Genomic DNA, 9,687 nt, shown 5'->3' on the forward strand with positions numbered 1-9,687 from the left:
ACGCATATTTCTGATTGAGACACTGGAGGAGATTTGAAAAGAGGAGGTGAAGTGCCCATATGTCCACAGGAGTGTCAATCGAGCTGGAAAAAGGCAGGCAACGGCCAATGACCACTTCACTGGTACCCAAAGACAAGGAGGCCTGCTGGCCTCAGGTTATTCATGGTTCTGATGACATGGACTAAGAGCCATAATCTACAGAAGAGGTGAGAATGACTAGGTGCATTGGGGAATTGGGGTCTCTAAGCTCCTAGGGCTCAGCTTTCCCCTTTGGCAGGTGATACTGCCAAAGTATCACCTCTTCAACATTTGACACTGAGTAACCGAGCTCCTTCCATGGCACAGTCACCATCCACACTCTCAAGAGCCCAGAACTCTGACACTGGCGTTAGAAGAGCTTCAGCTGCATGATATTTTGTGAATTTTGCATTTATTTCCTTTATCCTTATGAGGCTTTCCAAAGTACATTTAATTCCTAACTTGGGGAAGCTCCAAGTTTCCCCAAAGTCTCAGCAGATTCGCACTGATTCCCCACTTCTACTGTCTTTCTCTGTTCTGTCCCAGGTATCCCTTTGCACTCAACTCAGGTTCTTCCCTGGATTTTACTAAAGATCCACTCACAGCAAGCATTTCATGAGTGTTTGCATAATTTTCTAAATATTTGGGGCTATGGGGAGGTGTTAACTTTGCACACTACACAGCTGTTACCATTTATCTCCTCTTCTCTCTCTCAACCCTCTTCCTCCTGCCCCTTTTCAGAGCAAACATATTCCTCTCCTGTCTCAGAGCCATTTCCCACTGTTCCAAACTCACAGCCCGAGAGCTGGCCACCCTCTGCTCTGAGCACGCTTATCAAGACGTCCAACCAATGTCATCCTCCATCCCCTCCCTAAGAGGGTTCCTCGGGGAAGAATATTATTCCCCTTTCTTGTTTCTTTCAAGTAGTTTCTTCCCTTCTCACATCAAATTATTCACCAGAAGGCTCTTTAATTTTTATCTTTTGCAGTGCATCCTGGAGGAGTTAAAATAAAACAGATTCTGGAGTTCCAGCCAAGATTTTTATTCTGTTGTTCTGGAGCGCACCTGGGCATCGAGGATTGAGCCCACAGCTCATCGGCATGTATTCTGGGGACATCTTCCATCACTGAGAACCCGCTGTCCACCAGAGTCCTGGTAAGCCCCCTGGGGTTTCAGGGTAAGAATAACTACACCCTGATGGGTAGCTGGTGACCTGGGTAGGAGTGGGGACGCAGCCTCATGAAATGGTCCCCTATGATTAACAAGGGAAAGCTCTGGGACAATATTCAACAAGGGACGAGAATGGTGATTTGAGAGTTTGGGAAAAGGAGGCACCAATAGTCTCTAGTACTTAGAATGGTGGCTGAGAGCCAGGACTTAACGACCAGAGGGGCAAAGGGCTTCCTCAGTGAATGGACTGGAGGGGCAGGTGAAATTGGGATGGGATTGGGGGGGAGCAAATTGAAAGGACAATACAAGCGAAAGTTTGGAGGTATGAATGAGCGCTGTCATTTTGGTGTCTGGGGAGGCCCTGGCCTGACCGGCACAGGAGAAGCTCGAGGGAAGTCGAGCTGGGGGCCTGGAAGGCTGCACTTTGGAGTGAGAGCTCAGATGAGGATGTGAGCAAGGAAGGGATGCATAGGGAGGGTGTTTTCAGAGGACCAATATGAATTTGGTGTGTGCTGTGTTCTCAGAGTGAGAAAGATGGATGGATGGATGAGATAAATGTTTCAGAACCAAGGTGCTGTCTGGTGAGCCCCAAATCCCAATACTGCCAGTGGGAAGCCATCCATCTTTGAGCATCTTGAATAATATTTGTAGCCCCCCACCTTTTCCCTGGCCCCTCAATCCTGGCACAGATGCTGAGCAAGTCAGGACCGGTATTCTTAAGGGAGAAAAGGTCCTCAGAGTGACCTACATCCTTTTGAGAGGAGTGTTTTCATGTCCTCCTTTGATTCTGTGGATCCTGGCTTTGTGCTTGAGCTGCTCCACGCTCTGACGGAGCTCAAGCAAAGCGCAGCTTGATGCTCAGCACAGAGGAGGGAAGCCGGTCCTATTTACTTATTTACTTTTCATGTGAGGGCGTGTTTGCTTTGCCTTGTTTTGAAATCAGTGAAAATGCGTGGTGAGCCCATGCCTTGTAGACAGTCATGGTCTGCCGTGTGCGAGGATGAGCCCGGGCATTTTGCTCGAGGGGAGACCGTAAACCATCAGAGCACCGCAGAGGCAGTTACTGTCCGGAGGAAGGCCAACATTCCTCAGCGCCCTCGTCTGCACCTGCAGGTGGGTGCGAGCTGCTCCTGGGGGCTTCAGGAGGAGAGGGCAGCCACTGCATACGAGGACTGCCCACATTTGCTCTCTTTTTCCTCTGCTTCCAGGCCCCCTGTGCCCAAATTTTGTAGTCATTTGGAACTATCACAGCAGTATATTTTCCTCTGGATTCTGACTGGAGACAAAAGCCTGCAGTCTCGTGATTCCCTGTGCAAGATCTTAGAACCACAGAAGACGCAGATTCCGCGCTGGAAGGCAGCTGCGGTGCCTTGCGGGCACACCAGCTGACTGATGACTGCATCCTTGTACTCCTTCCCTCCTCTCCCTTCCCTCTCTGCTTGCCTTTCATCTCTCCCTTTCCCTCTTCTTTCCCTCCATCACTCCTTCTTCTTTCTTATTTAAAATCACTTAAAGGAATAATACAGAAAAGTGAGCCAAACACATGATTTTTTAGACAATTCACACATTTACCCTAATTTTTCCTGACAATATTTCCTATCTTCAGAATGTCTTCTTGAGTAAGGCATACATATTTTTACCAGAGAAAGAATTCTGAATCTGAGAGTCCAACCCAGGCTTATGGCTCAGACTTGTGCTGGGGTCCTCCCTGGGGACAGGCAGACCAGACTCCTGAGCCCGGCAGGCTGTCTTCCAGGAGGCAGAGAGTCTGGGCAGTGACCCAGCTTGGGCTGGATCACCACGAGAGCTTCAGCCAGGGCCTGAATATACTCTCTTCAGTTTAGCCAGCTCCCTTAGAGAGGTGAGGAGGAGAGATGGAGGGGAATTCAGCTGGAGCTGGGGTGTCGGCTGTATCTTATGTTCTCATCAGGGTCTTCCCCCTGGTTCATCAGACGAAGGACCCTGCACCTCGCAGCTTGCATGTGACTCGCTATGAGGCAGCTCTTCCTTGTATCAACCAAGAGAACATACAAAGTCAAGTCACAACATTCTCAGCTGCAAACAATTGCTCCAACCTGTTAGCTAACTACGGCTCTCTTTCCTCTGGTATTTAGCATTTTAGGCCTAGGCTTTCCCTAAAGGTGGGGCCTGAGAACCGCCCGTGTCTGAGTCAGCTGGGATGTTTGACTTCTAGGCAACTTCCAAAGTCTCCTGACTGGAACTTTCTGTGAAATGGGGCCCAGGATTCCTGGGGCTGATCCGTGTGCATATTCATGTTCAGACACCACTGCCCCCTGAGAAGAGGCTCTGGAGGGAACTGACACTGGCACTGTCCTCTTGAGGATCGTTTTCCAGTGACGGGCACAGTGCCTGCTGCATACTAAGTCGTTAATAAATGTTTGATGAATGACAAATGTGTGGCGCCAGTCCCGAGAGGTGTTCACCTAAGCTTTTCTCTCCGCATTCTCCCATTTGCCGTCCCCATTCAAGGAAGCATCAGGTTCGTTCCTTTTTGCCTTGAAGAAGAATGGAAGAGTAGCACAAAACACAGTCAGAGGGGCCCTGCCTGTCCTGGCTTCTATTTCTGCCAAGTCCCTCAGGGCGGTGAGCGAGGTGTCCTGGGAGGAGACTGGGAGGGGGTGCCACTGAGGACAACAGAGCAGGAAGGATGTTCCAAGATGCAAATGAGATTCCTTGGTGCTGGGAGTCAGGAAGGGCTAGTGGCTTTCAGAAACAGTGTTTTGTGATGTGTAAGTTCCCAGAGATTTGTGCACCGCAGGCCTGGCTGAGAAGGAGCTGGGGTGCTGGGTGGGCACAGCTGGAGGAGCTGTGCCTGCGAGCGACACTTCCACAGTGCCCTCCGAGGTCTAGGAACTGCTGAGTGCTTTGCACGTATTATCTCATTTAATCCTCAGCATCCCTGGGAGGGAGGTATGGTTATTATTCCCATTCTACAGATGGGGACACGTAGGCTCAGAAAGGTCAACTAACTTGCCCAAAGGGACCAGCTAATAATCTGCCGAGAGAGTTGGTACTGAAACCCAGGCATCCTTCTCCACAGCCCCTTCTTAACCAGGATGTTGTGCCACTTGAGTGGGGTTAGCGGGTGCTTTAAAGGGAGTGGACAGTTCTGAGAATGACTGAAGCTGGAGGATGGGGACTCAGAGTCAAAATTATAGCAACTTAAAAACAAAAGAGAAATAAGACATTTCTTGCACACCTTGGTTTACGGGCTGAGATTCATATCGGCCACACGTCAATTACTCGTGTTCAGTCAAACTTAACATATGATGATCTGTGGCAGGGAGCAAGTTTTATTCCACTCTGGGTACCCGGATACCAAGCAAAGAATTGGACACACAGAGGTCAGGGAGTGCCACATGGCTGGACGAGTCTGCATGGTTCCCTCTGACGGTCATCGTGATCAGAGCTGGGAAGCAGGGGCTGCTGCAGGGATGGCACTCAATCTCCTCCTTCCCAGGAGAAGAGGACCCCGCATCTCAGGCTGGACCCCATGAAGCAGCTCCTGAGACAAGGGTGTGAGCAGAGTGGCTTGCTTGGAAGAAGCACCTGTAGGGACTGGGGAAGTGAGAGGGGAGAAGACAACACAGGGTGTATTCACGAGCAAAGGCTCTACCATTGAGGGCAGCTGGGGTCAACTAGTCTGGAACCTTTAGGAGGTGATACAGAAGACACCTAAAAGTTGTCCTATCTGAGGGTCAAGAAGGCTAGCCATGTACCCTCTAACTTCCACTTACTCTGTCTGGGCAGGGCTGCTAGGCGGCGGGGCATGAATCCCTGGGCATCCAGTGGCCCGGTGGAGAGCTGCAAGCTGCAGGGGGAGGGCCTGGCAGGAGCTGACTCTGCTCATCTCCCTCACCAGGGACTCCTTCCTCAACCACAGCCTGCAAGGACAGCTTTGGCAGGCACCTGCTGGCTGGTACCCTCTTGCCCCGTGAGCACAGCTGATCATGCCTTGAGAGAGACTCCAGGTGAGGGAGCTGCCACGTCTGCAGTTCGAGCTCTAGTCCTGCGGGCTGGCAGACCATGTCTGTACTTTGTTTTTATGCAGGTTTGTCAGAGTCCCTCACTGAATGTGCTGCTCCATGGTTTCAGCTCCTGCTTTGCATCGAGGAGCCTTCTGCAAGACACTTCGTCTGAGGAGTTAGCCTGCAGGGGGATACAAGTTGGCTGACAGAAAGAGAAATTTAAACTGACTTCTGAATAAACAGTTTTGCAGGGATCCGTGACAGCAAACAGCTCTCTGCGGACACTCACCAGGGCTTGCATGGCGACTCTGCCCTGCGGGCTGCCCTCCTTCTGGGCCCCCCATTTCTGTGGCTCCCTAATGGCCTCTTGAGGATGGTCCATATTTTTTTTCCAGATTTCCAAAGTCATCAAACTTAAGCTCATTTTTTTTTCTTATTTATTCCCTTCTTACACAAAGATGATTCCTACTCCTGCTCACAAATTTCCTCTGGAATGTTCTCTCTCTCCCCACCATTCACCTATGAGTATCTTCCTTGTCCTTCCACACTCAGCTCCATTTTCCCCTCCTCCTGCTGAAGCACAGGCTGGAGGAGTCAGGAGGAGAGTGAGAGGGTGAGAGAGAGGGAAGGGAGGAGGAGGGAGCAGAGAGAGAGTGTGTGCTCCTGTGTGTTTCTATCCATATCTAGGGTCCACAAACTGCATTCGGCCTCTTGGCTTGTTTTCGTAAGTAAACAGTAAATTGGAACACTGCCACACCCGTTCCTATACACATTGTCTGTAGCTGCTTTCTCACTACAAAGGTAGACCGAGTAGTCGTACGTTATTTCCTGCAAAGACTAAAGTATTTACTATCTGGTTCTTTGCAGACAAAATGGCCTACTCCTGGTTTATCTATTTCTTAACTTGTTCTGAAAAAACTTAAGCAGGTGAACAAGGACTTATAAAACGTGGCCATTTAATTGTGCCCTTCCACATCTCCCTCCACTCCACACTTCCCCACTCTGCTCTGGGCCCCAGGAGGCTGACCTGTGCGGGGCTTCCTCGATTCAGGCAGGTTTGACCAAGGAAAGAGCGGAAGAGATGAGAGGAAGGGAGGGGAGCTGGGGTTCTCCCTGCAGGGTACGTGGGCTCCTGCCGAGTGCCCTCTCTTCATGTCTCTCTTTCTCTCTCAACTGTGGAACTAGCTTTGGGGTCCTGCTCAGTCCTCTGTGGGTTTCCTATGCCCTGCACACACCTTTACAAATAACATCTTCATTAAACTCTCCTCAAATTGTCCAGTTTGGGTGGACCATCCCTTCCCTGTAGGGACCTTGACTGACAGAATAACAAAGGCAGATGGGAACCAAAATAAGACGTGCGCCTTGCACGCTTTGAACCGCCACAGGTGTGTCCCCTGAACACTGCCCCAGCTCGGCTACTTTAGTGATCCGCACGCCAGCAGCAAGAGCATCCCCTGGGGCTTGTGGCAGGGCAGCTACACAGACCACCCAGACCAGCCGAATAGAATCTGCATCTTAACCAGAGCCCCAGGTGACTTCTTCAGCACAAACTCCATTCCTCTTCTTACCCCAGCCAGGCGTGTGGGCTCCTCGTCTCCCACCCTTGCCAGATGTCCTTTAATCCCAGAGTTGTCCTGGGGGAGGGGACAGGGACTCCTGGGAGTTTCCTTACATGGTAGCCAGATGGTGGCACCACTCCCACTGGGCAGTCCTAGGGGCAGGTGGGGTGACGTGCCCGCTCAGATGAGGACCCTGCCCCACAGGGCTCCTTGTCACACCCTCCTGACAGCCCACTGGCCCAGACCCCACCTTCTTGCTGGCACAGCCTCCACCTATGTTATCCCACTGTACCAGCCCCTCTTCTATCGTTGTAGTCCCTGAGGCCTACTCAGGAAGTGCCGCCATAGCCCAGAATTTGAGCTACAGAAAACCTCTTCTCTCTTTGATGGCTGAGAAGACTCAAATGAAAACACAAAAACATACCAGTAGTGCGTGTTCTCCTCTCTTTGGGGATGAGGGGGGTCCTTGCAGTCTCTCCAGCGGAAGTGTCTTTGCCCCGGCGGTCTGCCTTCTGACACTGCCAGGTTCCCGAGGTGGACAGGACGGCCAGGACAGCTGACTTTCCCACCAGAGCAGGTGGCATGCTCTGTCCTGGAGAGCCCTCTCTAACCTTCTTTGCCTCCACTGTAATTGGTGGGTGTCCTGCTCTGCTTTCTCACTCAGGGAAATCTTTTCTGATTTCTCTTGGTCAGTAGTTACCTCCTGCTACTGCGTTTGCTGAGCATCTGCTTGAACTGGATCTTCTGAGGGGCAGAGCAAAGAGAGACACAGGGAGGCGGTTCCTGACCTGGTGAGTGTGTGGAGGCTCATGGGAGCCAAAGCCATGGCCCAGCAGAACCAGGCGGCTGGAAGCCTTGAAGGGCTCACACCACGGCAGATGCTGTGGGTGCCCTGCCACATGCCCTCGGTGGTTCCTGTTCTAGCGTGTATCCTCTTGCAGTCACGTGTGACTCTCCAAGGCCTGGAGGCTCCCTCCTGGCTCACACACGGGGCAAGCTGGGAGTTCCAGGACACCGGCACCCCGGAACATCCTCAGCAATAGTGAGGAGGAGCTTGTGGATAAACACCCCAGCTTTCCCAGGTGGGGCAGCCTGGAAGCCGGTTTCATACCATCTCCCAAAGTTCCCTGGAAGGACCACGCCCAATCAGCGTGCAGCAGTACCTGCTCATGAATGCACCTTGCGTTGGCTGCCTTCTTGTCCTGCCCCACTTCCACGCTCACCTGTGAATGCTTCCTGGGGCTGTCTCCCACTTCCACTCAAACACTTATCTCAGGATCTGTTTCCAAGGGAATCCAGACTAAGACAACACAGAGACATTGATGTGTGGGTATGGGTGGGGGCAGAAGCTTAGCTCACTGGAATGTGAAGGTAGGTGAAGGGATGAAGAACATTCTCCAAAAATGGCATTATTAACCGATCCATGTTGAAAGTCATTTTTAGAACTGTGATGAAAGGGTATTTGAGAACTGGCGTTGTGGGGGACTGGAATTGGCCACACGAGGATGTGTTTCTTTGGCATGGGATTGTTTTGTGCTAGTTACTTTTAAAAACTGCAGACAGGAGAGAAACTCTGAAAAGTAGAATTTGCTTACCCTTTGTTAAGAGACATTTACATTTGTAAAGGAAATTACCATCTGTAAAGGAAATTTCCATCTGTAAAGGTGTCTCCCTCACTGTACCAGGAAGAAGGGGTGATGACCTTATCTCTAGAAATTCTTATCAATGCAGAAGGCAAGGACTTAAATCTGCATAATAACCTTACTCTTGTTTACTGTACTTTTATGGTAATCTCCCATAACTGGCTGCCCCCACCCCCAGCAGCCTCCTTTGTCTTTAGCTAAGGATGGTATTTAAGGTGGTGGCTTCCACCATTTTGGCAAGTTGCTCAGTTTGCCTGAGTTTCTCCCATGCAGACATGTTATAAAGCTTTGCTTAAGTTTTTCCTGTTATTCTGTCTCATGTGAATTTAATTCATTGTCCAGCCAGAAGGACCCAGAGTGCGTAGAGGAACTGTCTTCCTCACCTATAGTATGAAAGTAAAAGACCGAGATAACAGAGGAAAATTGGGCAAAGAATGGCACTTTTTCTGTGTTCCCACCCCAGCATCCACCCAGATAGGAACATTTTCCCCTTTGCCCCAAAACATCCTTCCCTTGGACTTCCTACACCTGTGTTGGCTGCACCCCTGGTGGGAAGTACTCAAGAGCCTGTCTCAACAACATGCTGGTGTGGGGGCCTGGAACTGGCCAGCCCAAGATATGTCTCTCTGGCATGAGGATTGTTTGGGGCTGGTTACTTTTAATAAACTGCAGACAGGAAGGCAACTCTGAGGGGTGGAATTTGCTTGCCCTTTGTTAGGAGACATTTACATTGTAAATGAACTCTCCATCTGTAAATGTGGCTCCCTCTCTGTACCAGGAAGAAGGGGGGATGACCTTATCTCTAGAAACTCTTATCAATGCCAAAGGCAAGGACTTATGCAAAGTCCTGCTCAGGGTAAAGACCTCTCTGAGTGAGGAGGAAGTGTGGAAGAAACTGCTTTTTATTGGATGATCTACTGAGAAAAACACCTGGGTAGGTCTGGTGTCAGTCACATATCAGGGTTAGGGAGAAAACTAAAGACTGAAGATCTTGCCTCACAACTCTAAGTTTTGTTTCTTAAAACAGAATCACAGAATCTTAGAATGAAGAAAGTTGGCTCACCTCATCCACTATTGTGGTGCTGAGGATTACCAGCCAGGCCTGGGGAAGACATGAATTTTTTGACCATTAATACAGGCCAGCAATTTTTGTCCTTGTAACCATTTCACAAATGGAGTCAGGAACCCCTGGCCCAAGCCCCATGTCCCACATCTTCAGTGATCCAGCCAGGCACCCAAGAAAGGACAGCATCTGCTGTAGGAGGGCTGTGTTCCACCAGCAGGTACAGGATTTTGGTGATTCTGGGG

General features: G+C 50.4%; 1 long non-coding RNA gene across 1 annotated transcript; it reads right to left on the reverse strand.

The window, feature by feature from the left end:
• Nucleotides 1–1,044: 1,044 nt before the first annotated feature.
• On the reverse strand, nucleotides 1,045–9,481 carry LOC138915674 (uncharacterized). Its single transcript, XR_011421777.1, has 5 exons — nucleotides 9,443–9,481; nucleotides 7,161–8,762; nucleotides 4,947–5,358; nucleotides 4,409–4,767; nucleotides 1,045–3,704 (listed from the first exon to the last, which is right to left on the reverse strand). It is a non-coding gene; the product is annotated as an uncharacterized lncRNA (long non-coding RNA).
• Between the last annotated feature and the right edge of the window lie 206 nt (nucleotides 9,482–9,687).

Source organism: Equus caballus, chromosome 10 (genome assembly GCF_041296265.1).
Source record: "Equus caballus isolate H_3958 breed thoroughbred chromosome 10, TB-T2T, whole genome shotgun sequence".
In the NCBI taxonomy this organism is placed as follows: domain Eukaryota; kingdom Metazoa; phylum Chordata; class Mammalia; order Perissodactyla; family Equidae; genus Equus; species Equus caballus.